Here is a 19,884-nt window from a genome sequence, read left to right as displayed (position 1 = left end):
TTAGTTAGTGTCTGTTTTTGTGTGTGTTTTTGTCTATGTGTTTATGTTTGAGTGAGTGGGTGTATGTATATCTGTTTGTGTTGTTGAAAGAGTGTATGTATGTGTGAGTGAATACATGTGTGAGTGTGGCTGAGTGTGTGTGTAGGTGAATGGGTGATTGTGTGTATATATACTTTTAATCTTTATTTATTTTTTACACAAAATCTCAACAAGTTAATCTGCAGTAAAATGTTATTGACACTAATCAGTATAAGAAGACCTTTTGATGTTTCTATTATTTACACTGTGCAATCAATATAAGCTAACCAAAATATGTAGAAATGTGTTATATAAAGAGAAGAGTGCCAGACATAGAAGGTAAAGCATCTGGAGAGCATCCTATTGCTGTGCATCAAAGTTAGGGAACACTATCCTGCCACCCCCCCTGATGCTTTCCCTTAGGATTTGAATATAATGGTGGAATCTAGAACATCTGGGGTATGCCTGGAATATCCAGAAGGGTCTGGGTGAGGTTTAGATATTCTGGGTTGGGTTTCAAAGGAATGAGGGGCAATTTGTACATTCAGCTCTATCCTGCAAATCACATGATGAATGGGAGTTAATGTCCACATGTGGTACCTAATGACCTCTTCACACTGAGCATAATTCAAAATAAAGGAATCCTGGGGAAAACAATGTGTTAAACAATTTAATTACTTCCTAACTTTTCCATTTTTCATAAAGTACTTTTTCTAATGCATATTGCCAAGTGTTTAAATAAATGACTAATGAAAGCAAAAGTGAGAAAACTAGGGCAAGATAACTGCAATTCATATATAATTACTCGTAATGATTAGTTTATATTTTTTAGAACTCTTGTTTCGTGACCCAATTTTTAAGTACAATATATTTAAAAGCAAGATAAAAAATATGCTTTTTGTAAAACAGTGTAATCAAAAAGTACAAACTATAAAGAGTTTAACTACAAGGACATACTTTTTTTTTATTTTTTATATGTCAGACTATTTAATGACGTTTGGCAGTTTTGTAAAGTAATCTGAGGTTAATTGATTTAGGGCTAGATTACAAGTGGAGCGGTATTTTGCGTTTCCGCTATAGCAATAACTCCCCTAGAATTAAGATTTTTGTGCTAGCCGGGTTGCGCTGGTATTACAAATTGAAACTAAACAGTTTTTTTCTCTAGTTGTATCCCAACTAGTGCAAAAATCCAAACTTAGAATATCGCGTGCGCGTTCACATATTCCCCCATAATTAATGGAGAAAAAAAAGTGGAAAAAACACCCCACTCTCACACAAACACCATCACATATTCTCATTAGCGCCATCACAAACACCATCACATATTTCATATTCCTAGATTCTTTGCGTAACCGAATATGTTTTATTTATTCATAAATATTTCTACATACTGTATATCTGATGATTTCTTTAAGCAATATATATTTATACCTATATATATATAGATGATTATAAATACTGTTGGTATAGATATATACAGATATACTGTATATTGGAATATTTATTTAAAAATACAAAGAACATATTCCCCTAGGCACAGAACATTGGAATGTGAAATATTTACAGTAAATACAGTTATAACCTTTACTAAATATAAATATTGCATAAATATGTTAAAGCCCTTTTCTTGTTTTTTTTTTTCTAACACCCGAGATCTCCTATCTTTGAGCCCTTATAACTTTTTTATTCAATAATTTCTTGTAATAATTTTTATTAGATATTGTTATTATGAGTGTAAGTGTACTTTGAAATGTATTTTTGATGTGTTTTGTGACACTTTATTTTCGCGAAACAGTTAATCAGAGCTCGGAGATCATGGTAATTATTCTAGCGTAAATCACAATTACACTCACGCGATTGCGTTTATGCTCAACTTGTAATATGAGCGATAAGCCGGATGAGCACAAAACCCTCGCGATATACCCCTTATCGCTTGGGCACAAACAATTACGCTCCACTCGTAATCTAGCCCTAAATATGTAGTGTTCATATTTGGGCCATCTCGCGCTAAATGAGTAGAAATCATATTTGGGCCATCTCGCGCTAAATAAGTATAGCTATTTTCGGGCCATCTCGCACTAAATAAGTAAAGCTCATTTTGGGCCACCTCGCGCTAAATAAGTAGCGCTCATTTTGAGCCATCTCGCACTAAATAAGTAGAGCTCCTCTGGAATTAAGAGGTTTGCACTAGTCGTGTTGCGCTCGTTTTACAAGTTAAAATTAAACTGTTTTTGCTCCAGCAGTAACCCGACTAGTGCAAAAATCCGAACATAGAATATTGCATGTGTTCATGTATTCCCCCATAGAAGTCCATGGTGAAAAAAAAACACTGCTGCACAAGCACCATCTTATTTTCTCATTAGCACTAACCCGACATGAAAATATGAATATTTCATATTCCAATGTTCTTTACGTAATGGAATATGTTCTATTTATTCATAAATAAATATTTCTACATATATCTGATGGTTTCTTAAACAATATATATTTATACCTATATATATATAGATGATTATATATAGTTATAGATATATACAGATATATATAGAAATGTCTATTTAAAAATACAAAGAACATACAGGGAGTGCAGAATTATTAGGCAAATGAGTATTTTGACCACATCATCCTCTTTATGCATGTTGTCTTACTCCAAGCTGTATAGGCTCGAAAGCCTACTACCAATTAAGCATATTAGGTGATGTGCATCTCTGTAATGAGAAGGGGTGTGGTCTAATGACATCAACACCCTATATCAGGTGTGCATAATTATTAGGCAACTTCCTTTCCTTTGGCAAAATGGGTCAAAAGAAGGACTTGACAGGCTCAGAAAAGTCAAAAATAGTGAGATATCTTGCAGAGGGATGCAGCACTCTTAAAATTGCAAAGCTTCTGAAGCGTGATCTTCGAACAATCAAGCGTTTCATTCAAAATAGTCAACAGGGTCGCAAGAAGCGTGTGGAAAAACCAAGGCGCAAAATAACTGCCCATGAACTGAGAAAAGTCAATCGTGCAGCTGCCAAGATGCCACTTGCCACCAGTTTGGCCATATTTCAGAGCTGCAACATCACTGGAGTGCCCAAAAGCACAAGGTGTGCAATACTCAGAGACATGGCCAAGGTAAGAAAGGCTGAAAGACGACCACCACTGAACAAGACACACAAGCTGAAACGTCAAGACTGGGCCAAGAAATATCTCAAGACTGATTTTTCTAAGGTTTTATGGACTGATGAAATGAGAGTGAGTCTTGATGGGCCAGATGGATGGGCCCGTGGCTGGATTGGTAAAGGGCAGAGAGCTCCAGTCCGACTCAGACGCCAGCAAGGTGGAGGTGGAGTACTGGTTTGGGCTGGTATCATCAAAGATGAGCTTATGGGGCCTTTTCGGGTTGAGGATGGAGTCAAGCTCAACTCCCAGTCCTACTGCCAGTTTCTGGAAGACACCTTCTTCAAGCAGTGGTACAGGAAGAAGTCTGCAGCCTTCACGAAAAACATGATTTTCATGCAGGACAATGCTCCATCACACGCGTCCAAGTACTCCACAGCGTAGCTGGCAAGAAAGGGTATAAAAGAAGAAAATCTAATGACATGGCCTCCTTGTTCACCTGATCTGAACCCCATTGAGAACCTGTGGTCCATCATCAAATGTGAGATTTACAAGGAGGGAAAACAGTACACCTCTCTGAACAGTGTCTGGGAGGCTGTGGTTGCTGCTGCACGCAATGTTGATGGTGAACAGATCAAACACTGACAGAATCCATGGATGGCAGGCTTTTGAGTGTCCTTGCAAAGAAAGGTGGCTATATTGGTCACTGATTTGTTTTTGTTTTGTTTTTGAATGTCAGAAATGTATATTTGTGAATGTTGAGATGTTATATTGGTTTCACTGGTAAAAATAAATAATTGAAATGGGTATATATTTGTTTTTTGTTAAGTTGCCTAATAATTATGCACAGTAATAGTCACCTGCACACACAGATATCCCCCTAAAATAGCTATAACTAAAAACAAACTAAAAACTACTTCCAAAACTATTCAGCTTTGATATTAATGAGTTTTTTTGGGTTCATTGAGAACATGGTTGTTGTTCAATAATAAAATTAATCCTCAAAAATACAACTTGCCTAATAATTCTGCACTCCCTGTATTCCCCTATGTACAGAACATTGGAATGTGAAATATTTACATTAAATACATAGTTAAAACCTTTACTAAATATGAATATTGCATAAATATGTTTTTATATTTGTCTGTAAATATATATATATATATATATATATATATATATGTATTTATACAGTATCCCACAAAAGTGAGTACACCCCTCACATTTTTGTAAATATTTTATTATATCTTTTCATGTGACAACACTGAAGAAATGACACTTTGCTACAATTAATGTAGTGAGTGTACAGCCTGTTAACAGTTTAATTTGCTGCCCCCTCAAAATAACAACACACAGCCATTAATGTCTAAACCGTTGGCAACAAAAATGAGTACACCGCTAAGTGGAAATGTCAAAATTGGGCCCAAAGTGTCAATATTTTGTGTGGCCACCTTATTTTCCAGCACTGCCTTAACCCTCTTGGGCATGGAGTTCACCAGAGCTTCACAGGTTGCCACTGGAGTCCTCCTGGTGGATGTTAGTCCCCCACCTTCCGTTTGAGGATGCCCCACAGATGCTCAATAGGGTTTAGGTCTGGAGACATGCTTGGCCAGTCCAACACCTTTACCCTCAGCTTCTTTAGCAAGGCAGTGGTCGTCTTGGAGGTGTGTTTGGGGTCATTATCATGTTGGAATACTGCCCTGCGGCCCATTCTCTGAAGCTCTGCTTCAGTATGTCACAGTACATGTTGGCATTAATGGTTCCCTCAATGAATTGTAGCTCCCCAGTGCCGGCAACACTCATGCAGGCCCAGACCCTGACACTCCCACCACCATGCTTGACTGTTGGCAAGCCAAACTTGTCTTTGTACAGGCTGACCCTCCACCCCTTCAACCTCTGTAGCAATGCTGGCAGCACTCATACGTCTATTTCCCAAAGACAACCTCTGGATATGATGCTGAGCATGTGCACTCAACTTATTTGGTCGACCATTGCGAGGCCTGTTCTGAGTGGAACCTGTCCTGTGAAACCGCTGTATGGTCTTGCCCAACATGCTGCAGCTCAGTTTCAGGGTCTTGGCAGTCTTCTTATAGCCTAGGCCATCTTTATGTAGAGCAACAATTCTTTTTTCAGATCCTCAGAGAGTTCTTTGCCATGAGGTGCCATGTGGAACTTCCAGTGACCAGTATGAGAGAGTTTGAGAGCGATGACACCAAATTTAACACACCTGCTCCTCATTCACACCTGAGACCTTGTAACACTAACGAGTCACATGACACCGGGGAGGGAAAATGGGTAATTGGGCCCAATTTGGACATTTCCACCTAAGGGTGTACTCACTTTTGTTGCCAATGGTTTAGACATTTATGGCTGTGTGTTGAGTTATTTTGAGGGGACAGCAAATTTACACTGTTATACAGGCTGTACACTCACTACTTTACATTCAGTGTTGTCACATGAAAAGATATAATAAAATATTTACAAAAATGTGAGGGGTGTACTCACTTTTGTGAGATACTGTATATATATATATATATATATATATATACAGTATATATATATATATATATATATATACACAGTATATAAAAAATAAACAGAAAAGGGAAAGGAAAAAATAAGATATGTAACTTTTAGTTACTTTAAACTTTCAAATGGTGCAGACCCTGTAAAATTGTAGAAACGTTATTGAAAAGGAGAAAAGAGTAAGAGAGTAAATATACTCTCTTAATACAGATAGGGATTTCAACACTCAATAATAATAATACATAAAAAAATCAATTTAAAGGGACATAATACTCATATGCTAAATCACTTGAAACTGATGCAGTATAACTGTAAAAAGCTGACAGGAAAATATAACCTGAGCATCTATACGTAAAAAGGAAGATATTTTACCTCACAATTTCCTCAGATCAGCAGAGTAAGTTCTGTGTAAAAAGTTATACTTCAGCTGCTGCTTAGCTGCAGGTAAAAAAAAAAAAAGAACAAATGAACTGCAGCCAATCAGCATCAGCAATGCTGAGGTCACAAACTCTTTTACTGTGATCTCATGAGATTTCACTTAACTCTCATGAGATTTCATAGTAAACTTCCTTAAACTGAATAGGGAAATAATATATGCACGAAGCTCAATCCCTTGGCTGTCCCGGGACAGGCATACTGAATTCCTGCTTAAAGTCCTTTGCAATGGGGTTTGAATAATTAGGACATTTTAAGGTAAAATATCTTTCTTTTTTACATAGAGATGTTCAGGTGATATTTTCTAGTCAGCTTTTTACAGCTATGCTGCATCACTTTCAAGTGTTTCAACATTTGGGTATCATGGCCCTTTAAGCATTTTTATTTTTATACACACATATAAATACATAAATACATATGTACACATATACATCTTTAGACATGTTTATGTACAGTATCCCACAAAAGTGAGTACACCCCTCACATATTTGTAAATATTTTGTTATATCTTTTCATGTGACAACACTGAAGAAATGACACTTTGCTACAATGTAAAGTAGTGAGTGTACAGCCTGTATAACAGTGTAAATTTGTTGTCCCCTCAAAATAACTCAACACACAGCCATTAATGTCTAAACCGTTGGCAACAAAAGGAGTACACCCCTAAGTGGAAATGTCCAAATTGGGCCCAATTAGCCATTTTCCCTGCCCAGTGTCATGTGACTCGTTAGGGTTACAAGGTCTCAGGTGTGAATGGGGAGCAGGTGTGTTAAATTTGTTGTTATTGCTCTCACACTCTCTCATATTGGTCACTGGAAGTTCAACATGGCACCTCATGGCAAATAACTCTCAGAGGATCTGAAAAAAATAATGATTGTTGCTCTACATAAAGATGGCCTAGGCTTTAAGAAGATTGCCAAGACCCTGAAACTGATCTGCAGCACGGTGGGCAAGACCATACAGCGGTTTCACAGGACAGGTTCCACTCAGAACAGGTCTCGTGCTCAACGTCATATCCAGAGGTTGTCTTTGGAAAATAGACGTATGAGTGCTGCCAGAATTGCTGCAGAGGTTGAAGGGGTGGGGGGTCAGCCTGTCAGTGCTCAGACCATACGCCGCACACTACATCAAATTGGTCTGCATGGCTGTCGTCCCAGTAGGAAGCCTCTTCTAAATATGATGCACAAGAAAGCCCGCAAACAGTTTGCTGAAGACAAGCAGACTAAGGACAGGAATTACTGGAACCATGCCCTGTGGTCCGATGAGACCAAGATAAACTTATTTGGTTCAGATGGTGTCAAGCGTGTGTGGCGGCAACCAGGTGAGGAGTACAAAGACAAGTGTTTCTTGCCTACAGTCAACCATGGTGGTGGGAGTGTCATGGTATGGACCTGCATGAGTGCTGCCGGCACTGGGGAGCTACAGTTCATTGAGGGAACCATGAATGCCAACATGTACTGTGACATACTGAAGCAGAGCATGATCCCCTCCATTTGGAGACTGGGCCACAGGGCAGTATTCCAACGTGAAAATGACCCCAAACACACCTCCAAGACAACAACTGACTTGCTAAAGAAGCTGAGGGTAAAGGTAATGGACTGGCCAAGCATGTATCCAGACCTAAATCCTATTGAGCATCTGTGGGGCATCCTCAAACAGAATGTGGGGGACCGCAAGGTCTCTAACATCCACCAGCTATGTGATGTTGTGATGGAGAAGATGACTCCAGTGGCAACCTGTGAAGCTCTGGTGAACTCCATGCCCAAGAGGGTTAAGGCAGTGCTGGAAAATAATGGTGGCCACACAAAATATTGACACTTTGGGCCAAATTTGGACATTTCCACTTAGGGGTGTACTCACTTTTGTTGCCAACGGTTTAGACATTAATCGCTGTATGTTGAGTTACTTTGAAGGGACAGCAAATTTACACTGTTATACAGGCTGTACACTCACTACTTTACATTGTAGCAAAGTGTCATTTCTTCAGTGTTGTCACATGAAAAGATATAATAAAATATTTACAAAAATGTGAGGGGTGTACTCACTTTTGTGGGATACTGTACGTATCTATATGTTAAAGCCCTTTGGCAACTTTTTTTTTTTTCTCTGACATCCGAGATCTTATATCTTTGAGCCCTATAACTTTTTTGTGCAATATTTTTTTTAAATCATTTTATTAGACAGTGTTATTATAAGTGTAACTGTACTTTGTAATGTATTTTTAAAATGTTTTATGCAAACTTTTTATTTTTGCCAAACAGTTAACTACAGCTCTGAAATCACGATAATGATTCTAGCGTAAATCCTGATTGCGCTCACTCGCATTTACTAATAACTTGTAATACGAGCGGTAAGCCAGATGAGCGCAAACCCTCGCCATATACCCCTAATTGCTATGGTGCAAATGACTGTGCTCCATTTGTAATCTAGCAATAAATAAGTAAAGCTCATTTTTGGGCTATCTCATGCTATGGGCTAGATTACGAGTGGAGCACAATATTGCGCTTACGCAAGTGCGATATTAGCGCTCCACATAAATGTGTGCCAGTATTACAAGTGTGGCACAATGCAAACACGACCTCCTGTTCGCATTGCCCAGAAGCCAAACACTCATGAGAGCGAACATCCATAGGCTCCAATGCCGACAGACACAGCAAATCACCTAGCGCAGAGCAGGGGGGAAATTGAGCATCATTGGGCAGTAATAAATATATATATGCTTGTGTGTTTATATGTGTATATATACATATTAACACATAAATATATATGTATATAAGTATATACATATATATTTATAATGAAAACACAGTCCTCCTTTGACTTCCATGTAAAGGCACTTTAGGTGACATTTATTTTTTTCCCCAAACACTCCACATCCCCTCACTTTAACCCCTTTTAACTGCTTCATGCAGATTTTAAAAAAAATGCTCTTATTTACTGTATATATGCTTATGAAATACTGTCCACTTTATGTTGGGGGCAATTGGGGCAACTTTTTATCTTAACCAGACGTCTGACCTCTGGTTAATTGTGTTTAGCGCAAAGTGAAACCGCAAGTTCACAGTCACATTAACCAGTCACTTGGAATGGCTGGTTATTTAACGTACGCATGTAAATGGGCAAATTTAGCTAATTTTGGGCAATCTCGCACTAAATAAGTAGAGCTCATTTTGGGTCATCTCGATCTAAATAAGCATATCCACAACATTCATGAGGTGTCCCTAATTTTGGTCTGGGAAATGTTGTCACCTTAAAGGGATATTAAACACTAAATAAATGCTAGATAGAATGATGCATTCAAAGAAAAGATTAGTCTGAGAATAACATGTTGATGAAAGTTTCGTTAGCTGTTTAAATATTGACAAAATAAGAGTAAAGTTTTAGTTTATATAAAACAATGGGAGCTGCTATGTTTTAACGTAGGTTGCCTTCTCTGCGAGGGCCAATTAGGTACAGTTATCAATAGGTCACTAAAGTGTGCAGTCAATGGCTGTGAGGAATATAACAGTGTTCTGCACTTCCACTTCCAACAGAAACTGAAAGGCTCGCAATTTCAGAATGGAATTACTGGAAAAGGGGACAAAATAAATTATGAAAGTATTTTGCTGAGTTTTTTATATATACATTTTATTATTTTATATTACCATCTCAAAGTGTCTTTTAATGTTATAGGTGGGTCTGGTTTGGCCTGAGGGTGGTCTATGTGAGTGGATAGATGACTTTGGGTGGGCAGGGTGGTCTGGTGGAGTTCCTGATTATTTGGGCTAGAGTGGTCCATGAGAGTTATTGGATGATTTGGTTTTGGTAGGTTCAGTACTAGGATAAGTGGGTGAGACAAAGCTTCCAAAATATGATATTCTCACAAAATGAAAGATGATTGGGGCTGTGTAGTCATAATATATTGCACGTCATCTGCATTCCCATTGTCAAGTTTGTATGAAACTTCAGAAAACATAATTGGGAAGGCAATATCAGTGTCCCTCATTGCATTACCTAATGCCTTGTACATCATCTTGTATATTTTACAATTTCTTAAAAGGGACATGATACATTTTTTTTTGTTCAGCCTTATAAAGGTATTAAAATATGATTATTTTTTTGTTCTGCTGAATAAACCCCTTTTTTGGTGGGAATTCTTTGTGTCAGCCAGTAGGTCAAAGATACCTAGGAATAAGTTGCACTTCCTGATAGTTACACTTATGTAAACAGCTGATAAACATTAATTGTATTTAAAGCTGCATGTGAAAGAGTCTCGCGTTCTGCCAGCCATCCCTCACTGGGATATTAATTTCTCCTGCCATATCTTGTTTACCTAGCTTTTCTATAGTCAATACTGCATATAGTACCATTTTCAATATAATCAGTGGTTTCAAAATGGTAAATGAGCTATTTGTAAGCAATTTAATACTTTCCAGCAAATATAATGGATACTTGGGAACACATACAAGGGGAGAAAGTTTAACAGTACAACAATAATAATAATAATATTTTCAGTACACTGCCCCTTTAATGATTACCCCGATATCACATCCCTGAAATAAAGAGGAAACATATCACTTTTTAGTGGTCAACAATAACAAATCAGTCAACGAATCCCCCCCCCCCACACCAAAAAAAAAGGTAATGGAGCTAATGTATTAAAATATGAGTCAGCTCTCTAAAATCTTAGTAATTCAACTCCGTACAGACACTAGAATAATAAGTTTCTTTGATTTCTAGATGACTGCTTCATTTTGGAGATTTTGGGGTATTCAAAATAGTTAGGCACATAATTCATTACAATACTTTGTTGTTGTACTACAGAGAAACTGAGGCACCTATTAAGCCCAAACTGTATGTGGGAATATATTTTACTTATGTTTTCTAGATGTTTCTTTGTTTTTGGGGTTATAATTTATCAAATAATCTGTAGCATTAAATAGTGTTGTAGCACCTTGTAATTACAAGATTTGTGTAGTGTTGCAAGATAGAAATTAACATACCACCAGAGTATGAAAACTTTCTTAATAGATTAACACCTGGCAATCTTGAATATTAACTCACAAACATATTTGATTAAAGGCACAGGTTACCTTATGCTGTTACTACCAGAACTAGCTGGTGTTTAATAGACTGAACCCTTTTAACCCCTGACCCCCAATTAATCCAGAAGGATATAAATAATACTACAGCTCTAAAATAGCTCATGGTCTTTATAATAAAACTTACGGGGAAAGGTTTAAAGTATGAATAGAACTGAGCAGACAGTGCTTCATTTGTGTCTTGTGATTAAGTCACAGTAAGTCTCAGTCACACAGCAAACTTTTGGAAATATGCAGATATAACCACAGATCACATGTAACACATTTCCTAAACAAAGCTAATGTGACCTATAAAAGGCTTATCAATATAAGTGTACGACAGGCTATTCTGGAAAATACTTGCAGTGGAAAGTAAATCAGATGTGTAACGCTGCCCTGTGACATCATTGGTAGCTTGTGCAGAAGTACATTATTGGTCACATCTCTGGGAATCAGCAGGTGCTTGTAATTTCCATAACATAATGATATTTTACACCTGTTCTAGAGTTTTCACTTTTAAAGGGATATTAAACCCCCAAAATTGATGCATATGAAAAATAATTTTGCATAAAAAAGGGTAAGTTAAGGATGCTTAGAATGATTTTAAAGTAAATAGTAATTGCATAATTGTACACAATCTTACTGAGCTCCAAAAGTTCTATTAGCACAGAGAAACAAAATCCACAAACATGGAAACAAAAAAAAGTTGTAACATCCATAAAAAAAAGGAAAAGAAAACTGTAAAAATGTAGCTAGAAAAAAAGAAACTACTTTAAATATAAAGCCATTTTTCCATTTAAAGGGCCATTACAGGCAAATGTAAGTTTAGCACTAGTGACCCTATAAAGTGCTATAAAGTATGAAGACTGGTGGTAACAAGTTCTCCCTTAAAGTCTATGGAGATGTTTTAAGCTACCACAAGTTTACACAGTTTACCATAGCAATGGAAACTAGGCCTAGAGGAGCATAAAAATTGTTAGTGCTATAGTAACTAACATTGCTAGAGCGCAGTCCATAGCACTTCCATTTTTATTTCCATGTTACAAGATGAAAGAAAAATGTTAATGCCAGAGTGAAAGCCTTGCACGCGCTCCATCTGGAAGTCGGATACGGCAGCCATGATAAATTCCTTCTATAGGGCGCACTGGTTTCTGCTTGGAACCTGCAGTGGTACTTCTACTGTGTGTTTAATGCCTTTGTGTGGGTTAAACACACAGTAATGCCATGTCAAAAGTCTTAAAGGGACATTCTCTAACAAACTAGAGCATGTCATTTTTTAATTATAATGGCCCTTTAAGAGTTGCACTATCAGTCTAACTTTCAGAGGCTTTAATAGCATTGCAGAAAAATATAAAGTTTACTGACCCTTCAAATGTTTAAAATGGTGGAGAAACTATTAGGAAATGCAATCTGCAATTATTCCTCACTAGCTGATAAGCACAAATCATCAAGCTCTATAGGTGGAAAGGGACACACCTCTATAAACCAATGTTCAGTAAAAGAAAATGTAAATAAAACATTTATTTTTATCTATATATATATATATATATATATATATATATATATATATATATATATATATATATATATATATAGAGAGAGAGAGAGAGAGAGAGAGAGAGAGAGAGAGAGAGAGAGAGAGAGAGAGAGAGAGAGAGAGAGAGAGAGAGAGAGAGAGAGAGAGCAAGAGAGAGAGAGATAGACACACCTCTTTATAAAAGCCTCTGATATTTATATTTCCCAATTCATAAAACATGCATTCATCAACTTATATATAAATGTCACTTTAAATATAAAGCACATTGGAGAATAACTTTAAAAAAAAAGTTTTCTTGATGAACATTAAATATATTCACAGACTTCAAGTCTTCCTTTTTCATCATTGCACTTAAAGGACATTGGTCCATGCTAGTTGACCTTGTATACTAACTTCCTGTTCTATTAAGGTGGTAGAGCATAAAGCCTCTTTTTATACCAATGTAGACAAAATCTTACAATAGCTATATCATGTACAATTTTATTTTAAAAAAGTGAAGAAATTTGAGATACTTAGCACAATTTTTAGACAAGATAGATGATGGGGAACTGAGAGCTATTTAGCAAGGACAAGGTACAATGTAGAATGTGTCCTGATTTCTGCTCTGCAAGAATGCATCTCTATTATAATAGCAAAAAATAATGTGTCACAGATTGCTGTACTGGAGGGCTGACAGTCTTCAAGGTAACTGTTTCTTAATATACAGAATACATGTCTCTTATAAATTACTATTTATGGGGGGGGGGGGATTTTTTTATTTTCTTTAGATTGTTATGTTTTTCTTGATTTGCAGATGATGTTAACTATGAAAAAAAAAACACACAGTCATTAGGATACCCCTAAGTTAAAGTGGTACAGTGCGGAACAATAATGCTTTGATAAAGATGTACATAGCTGCAAATAAAATAAACATCCTTTAAAACTACACAAGAACATACAGAAATGATAAACAATTCCAGAGCACACATGACAGTTTTTACAGGGTAGAGGATCCAAGAAACATTAAATGTAGAACAGCAGAGAATGGGATTCATTGCCTTCAGTAAAAAAAAAAAACAGTGCTTCAATATTTCAGAGGGAAGTTTAGTAAACCTATGAATGTAGCTATCAAAGGTGACTGTGCAGGTTTGTGATACATATATGTATTCTGAGATCCCTCTAGATCTAGATTACACTTTTTGAATGCCCTCAAGTGGTGAAGAGGTTAAAAACCTTACAAAGTAAAACAACTATATTAATGCAGTCTACTAAATCAGTACATGCAAGCTGATTGCAGTCAATTTACCCTCATCATAGTCACACACATCACAAACATTGTAAAGTGTAGAATTAATTATTAATGCACAGCTTGTATAAAACACTGACACCCGTCTCCTGGGGAAGAACCAATGTCTTACAACTCCAGACATTACCAACAAACCATAACAAACAGGAATAACTCCAGCCAAAGTTACCCATTGCAAACACAACTGGGCCATTAAAACATCTGCAGTCTGATGAATAGATAAAGACATAGCTGTCTGGGTATCATCAGGTAACACCACCTGAAGTAATATGCTAATAAGCAGAATTTTGTAATGGTTTAGTTTCCTAGTTCCTCTGTATTTTAAGCTCTTCTAGGTCTATTTGAATATCAATCTGATTTCATGCAGCAGATATTCATACACCCTTTCCAATAAGGAGGAGGGAGAACTGTACTGGCACCTACCTGGCTGGTGGAGGTGTGACTGGAGAAGAAGGACAGAAAAGAATCTTCTGGGAGCCCACAGTTCTCCATCCTTACAGGGGGAAATAAGACTGCACAAGGGAGCAAGCAGAAGGAGACCAAAAAAGAGGTGATGCAGTGAGACTGGACAGCAGCTTCCTGGTACTTAGGTCTATTTCTCTCTCTCCCGTGTGTCTGTGGATGCTGAAGGTGGAGCGGAGCTGGCAGAGACTGTGCTGTGTGTGAGCCTAAAGACTAGAGAGAGAAAGGAGGGGCAAACTGGAGAGAGAGACAGAGAGGGAGGGTGTTTTTGTGCCACTGTGCGTGTGACACAGGGACAGAGGAGACAGCAAAGAGTGTGACACATGGACACAAGAGTTTGCACTGCATAAATATAGAAAAAGACACATCTGAGCTTAGGTGGGAGGAAAACAAGGGTGTATGATTAAAACTACAGCAGAAGTAAATGTGAAATTCTTTAATTAAATATTTTATGTTAAAATATTTACCCTGGATTTGTTTTATTCTTGGATTGTGCAAAAAAGAGCAGAGAGTTTTTAATTATACAGAAGATACTGATATATTACTGTATACTAACAGGAAGAACATATGGGGGGTTACTGGGTTTATAACATAAGTGGAGCAAGAAGTTCATATACAAGATAAGTGACTGCAAAGACATTTAAACACTCAGAAGTTTTATTATTTAGACCATAAAGAGGTCATAACAAGTTATGTAGTCCTCAATCTTGCTTTTCTAAATATTAGTTAACTTAAAGGGACATTAAATACTAGCTAGAGTGATGTGTTCAAAGCAAAAATTAACCTGAAATTATATTCAAATATATATATTTTTTTTTTAAATTATGGAGCTGATCACAACCTATCAGTCAATTTGTTTTTAGCGGTTTTCATCCCAACAAAAGGCGCTTTTCATTTCAGTGTGATCACGATAGCGCATTTCAGGTGTTTCTCAGAGCCACAATGCATGTTTGGTTCGCTGATAACGGCCCTATGTTTAACAGGGAGCTTAAAGGGACACTGAACCCAAATTTTGTCTTTCATGATTCAGATAGAGCATGCAATTTTAAGCCACTTTCTAATTTATTCCTATTATCAATTTTTCTTCGTTCTCTTGCTATCTTTATTTTAAAAAGAAGACATCTAAGCTTTGTTTTTTATTCAGAACTCTGGACAGAACTTTTTTATTGGTGGATGAGTTTATCCACCAATCAGCAAGAACAACCCAGGTTGATCACCAAAAATGGGTCGGCATCTAAACTTACTTTCTTGCATTTCAAATAAAGATACCAAGAGAATGAAGAAAATGTGATAATAGGAGTAAATTAGAAAGTTGCTTAAAATGTTATGCTCTATCTGAATCACAAAAGAAAAAATGTGGGTACAGTGTCCCTTTAAATCTTTTTGCCAATTACAATCCATTTTCTTAATACTTTTCAACAGGTTTCCAAGACCATTTTACACTTATCGAATTTGATAACTATAGGCACTTAGTCCCAAATTGGCCTTTTTGACATCTTTGCAAATATTTTAATACAATTTAGAATAATTATTTCATGTTTCACATGTGCAAGACATTCTGGAATGGCCACAGATAAGATTCTGCATACACTGTCAGCATTGGCCGCTAGCAGGGGGTGTCAATCAACCCGATCGTAGAGCAGGCGGACAGGTTATGGAGCAGTGGTCTTTAGACCGCTGCTTCATAACTTCTGTTTCCGGCGAGTCTAAATGGCTCGCCGGAAACACAGGGCATCAAGCTCCATATGGAGCTTGATAAATTGACCCCATAGCCTAGATTCATTTAAGCTCTGTTCATCACTATTGCATAGTTCATATGCTGTAGGCAGGTCACTCATTTAAACATGTATATGTATTACTTATGTGATATACTGTACAGCTAAATGGATCTTCAGGAAAAGGGAGATCAGAACCCCAACATGAAGAAATGGTTTGTAGCAATCTCTTTGGGCCATATTACGAGTTGCGTGCTAGCAGTTACGCGCAAGTGATATTGGGCTGTTTATAAGCGGCAGATGTAGTGCTTGTATTACAAGTTGAAAGAAAATATGAACGCTTGATCGCAATCGCAATTTACGCTAGAATGATTATCATGACCTCAGAGCTCTGGTTAACTGTTTCATGAAACATTAAAGTGTCACAAAACACATCAAAAATACATTGAAAAGTGCAGATACACTCATAAAAACACTATCTAATTAAAACTATTTTAAAAGAAATGTTGCACAAAAAAATTGTAAGGGCTCAAAGATATGAGCCCAGGCAGAGGACTTTAACATAGAGTTACATACATATACATGTCTAAAGATGTGTATGTATGTATGTATGTATGTGTATATATATATATATATATATATATATATATATATATATATATATATATATATTTATTTATATATGTGAATATATATATTTATGTATTTATATGTATTTACAGACATATACAGTATACACATATAAACACATTCATACATTTGTATACACATATAGACTTATACAAATGCATTGGAGCCCTTTGAAGTTAAGTAGATGAAAATATGTAAAATATTATTTTTGCAATATTCATATTAAATGAAGTGTTATACTGTGTATTTACTGTAAATATTTCACATTCCAATGTTCTACACATAGCAGAATATGTTCTTTATATATCTGTATATATCTATACGATATGTAGCATCTATATATATAGGTATAGATATATATTGTACCAAAAAAAATGAGAAATATTTAGAAATATTTATTAATGAATAAAAAGAACATATTCTGCTATGTGAAGAACATTTAAATGTGAAATATTAATATTTTCATGTTGGGTTAGCGCACTTGAGAATATGTGATTGGGTTTATGCACGGGTAGGGTGTTTTTCCCCCCATTGTCTTCTATAGGGGAATACGTTAATGTGTTTGCAATATTCTAACTTTGGCTTTGTGCATGCATCGGGTTACTTTCAATTTGTAATATGAGCACTACCCGACGCGCACAAAAAGCTTGCTTCTAGCAGGGTTTAGCGCACGAGCGGGAGCATTAAATGCCAATCCACTTGTAGTCTGGTCCTTTGTGTAAATGTTTGCTTCTTATTCACACATGTTTTTTTGTGATTATTACTTTTAGTACATGCATCTTCATAATTATTATTATTATCAGGTATTTGTAGAGCGCTAACAGGTTCCGCAGCGCTATGAACATAGGTGGTATATAAAAAACAATTACAGAGATCAAATAGGTAGAGGGTCCTGCCGAGAGTTGCACTGTTGTAGTCGGCTCTTATGAAGGTGGACTACAAACAGCTGGGCTCATAGGTTTACATTCTATGGGGTTTAAGGGGATGGCAGTGGAGATAGGAAGGTTAGTGTAAGTTGTATGCATCCCTGAATAGTAGAGTTTTCAGGGAGCACTTGAAGCTTTTAAAACTAGGGGAGAGTCTTGTGGAGCGAGGCAGAGAGTTCCATAAGATGGGAGCCAGTCTGGAGAAATCTTGTAAATGGGAATGTGAGGAGGTAACAAGAGAGGAGGAGAGTAGGAGAGCATGAGCGGGGCAAATGGTCGGGAGGGAGAGTATCTGGAGACAAGGTCTGAGATGTAGGGGGGAGCAGTGCAGTTGAGGGCTTTGTATGTCAGAGTGAGAATTTTGTGTTTAATCCTGGTGACAAGAGGAAGCCAGTGAAGGGATTGGCAGAGAGGTGCGGCAGATGAAGAGCGACGTGTAAGGAAGATGAGCCTGGCAGAGGCATTCATTATGGATTGTAAAGGAGCTAGGCGGTAGCTAGGCGGCAGCTAGGGAGACCAGAGAGGATGGAGTTGCAGTAGTCGAGGCGGGAAAGGATAAGAGAGTGGATTAAAATCTTAGTTGTGTTTTGTGTAAGGAAATGTCTGATTTTAGCGATGTCTTTAAGGTGGAAGTGGCAGGCTTTAGCCAAGGACTGAATGTGAGGAGTGAAAGAAAGATTTGAGTCAAGTGTGACCCCAAGACATCGGGCATGTGAGGTTGGGGTAATGATGGAGTTATCAACAGTTATAGAGACATGGGGGGTGGAGATTTTGGACGAAAGGGGAAAATAAGGAGCTGTAATACTCCTGACCAATATAAAATTGGTTTTGTTGCTCTTGTGTTTTAAGTCTCAGCAAAATGGTTATATTTACTAAGATCATAAACTGTGAGCTAATTAGTAACAAATACAGTAATGAATGACACTGGAAAAGAAACAACGTGTGTTTATTATAACACAGGTTTCATATGAGCAGTGTTAGAATAGCAGTCTCAAGTTTCTGCTTAATGACTTGGTTAGAGGTATAATGTTCAGCAGGAATAATCACTTCAACAAGTTGTAACAGGTGTTTCAAAAGTATCGCAAACAAACTTCACACACTCTCACTGGAATAAAATATTTACAAGTCCCATACATTCTTTCACATCCTTTTGGAAGCAAATATGTATATAACTGGTTGTTCAGTCACAGGTTAGTACGAATAGTGCTTACGAGTTCTTAGAGGATTTATCGGCATATAATCTTACCACTTCAGTCTCTAAGTAAGCGATCACAGTACCTTTGTCTTGGGAGGAATATACCTGATGTGAGAAAGATCCGGAGGTTTGTTTGTCCGACAGCGTGTGGAGAAGTGAGAAGCCGGTGAGAGTGTGACTTACTTCCGGTTGCGGTTAGGATGATCCGATACACAGCTGATGCTGGAATCTCACACGGAGTTAAATATTGCGGCTGCAAAAAAGGCTGAATAGCTGAATGTGATAAAGGTTTGATTTGAATAAACCTCAAGGTGTAAAAACCTGGTAAAGGTTATAACAAGCTGAATAATTCAAAGGTTAAATAAAACAGAGACCTGGTCTTGAGAACTATGAATATAAAGCTAAACTTTTAACAGAGCAGGCTTAAACAAAGTACATCAATTAACAGGCAGTTTGAATATGGCAATGTGAGGTTTAAATAGGGTTTGGCTGTTGGTAGGAGGGATCAGTCCTTAAAGGTATATTACATCTCCCCCCCGTTAAGGAATCACCCCCGGTGATTCAGGGTGAGGTTTAGATGGGTAACGGAGATGAAAACGCCTAAGGAGTCTTGGAGCGTTAATCTCCGAGTGATGTTGCCAAGAATTCTCTTCTGGTCCATAACCCTTCCATTGAATCAGATATTCCAATCTCCTTCTCCTAATGCGAGAATCTAGGATTCTTTCTACCTCAAACTCTTCTTGATTGTTTAGGAGTATGGGAGAAGGGACTGTCAAATCTAATCTGTTTCGGTCTGAAGTATACGGTTTTAATAATGAGACATGAAATGTATTATGTATTTTGTAATGTTGTGGTAGCTTTAATCTCACTGCATTAGGATTGATGATTTTGTCAATTGAAAAAGGTCCTATATACTGATTAGCTAATTTTTTACTTGGTATCTGTAACCTTAGATATTTAATAGAAAGAAGTACCTGATCACCTAACTTATAG

General features: G+C 37.1%; 1 long non-coding RNA gene across 1 annotated transcript in view; it reads right to left on the bottom strand.

Moving 5' to 3' along the window:
• The window catches only part of LOC128650271 (uncharacterized), a 278,851-nt gene extending 264,230 nt beyond the window's left edge, over window positions 1-14,621 (bottom strand). Inside the window, exon 1 of the long non-coding RNA XR_008400737.1 lies at window positions 14,387-14,621. This is a non-coding gene — a long non-coding RNA (uncharacterized LOC128650271). The remainder of the gene's footprint in view (window positions 1-14,386) is intronic.
• Between the last annotated feature and the right edge of the window lie 5,263 nt (window positions 14,622-19,884).

The sequence above is a fragment of the Bombina bombina genome, chromosome 2, assembly GCF_027579735.1.
Source record: "Bombina bombina isolate aBomBom1 chromosome 2, aBomBom1.pri, whole genome shotgun sequence".
Lineage (NCBI taxonomy): Eukaryota > Metazoa > Chordata > Amphibia > Anura > Bombinatoridae > Bombina > Bombina bombina.
The sequence above is the reverse complement of the archived record's forward strand: the minus strand, read 5'-3'. Positions and strand labels throughout refer to the sequence as shown.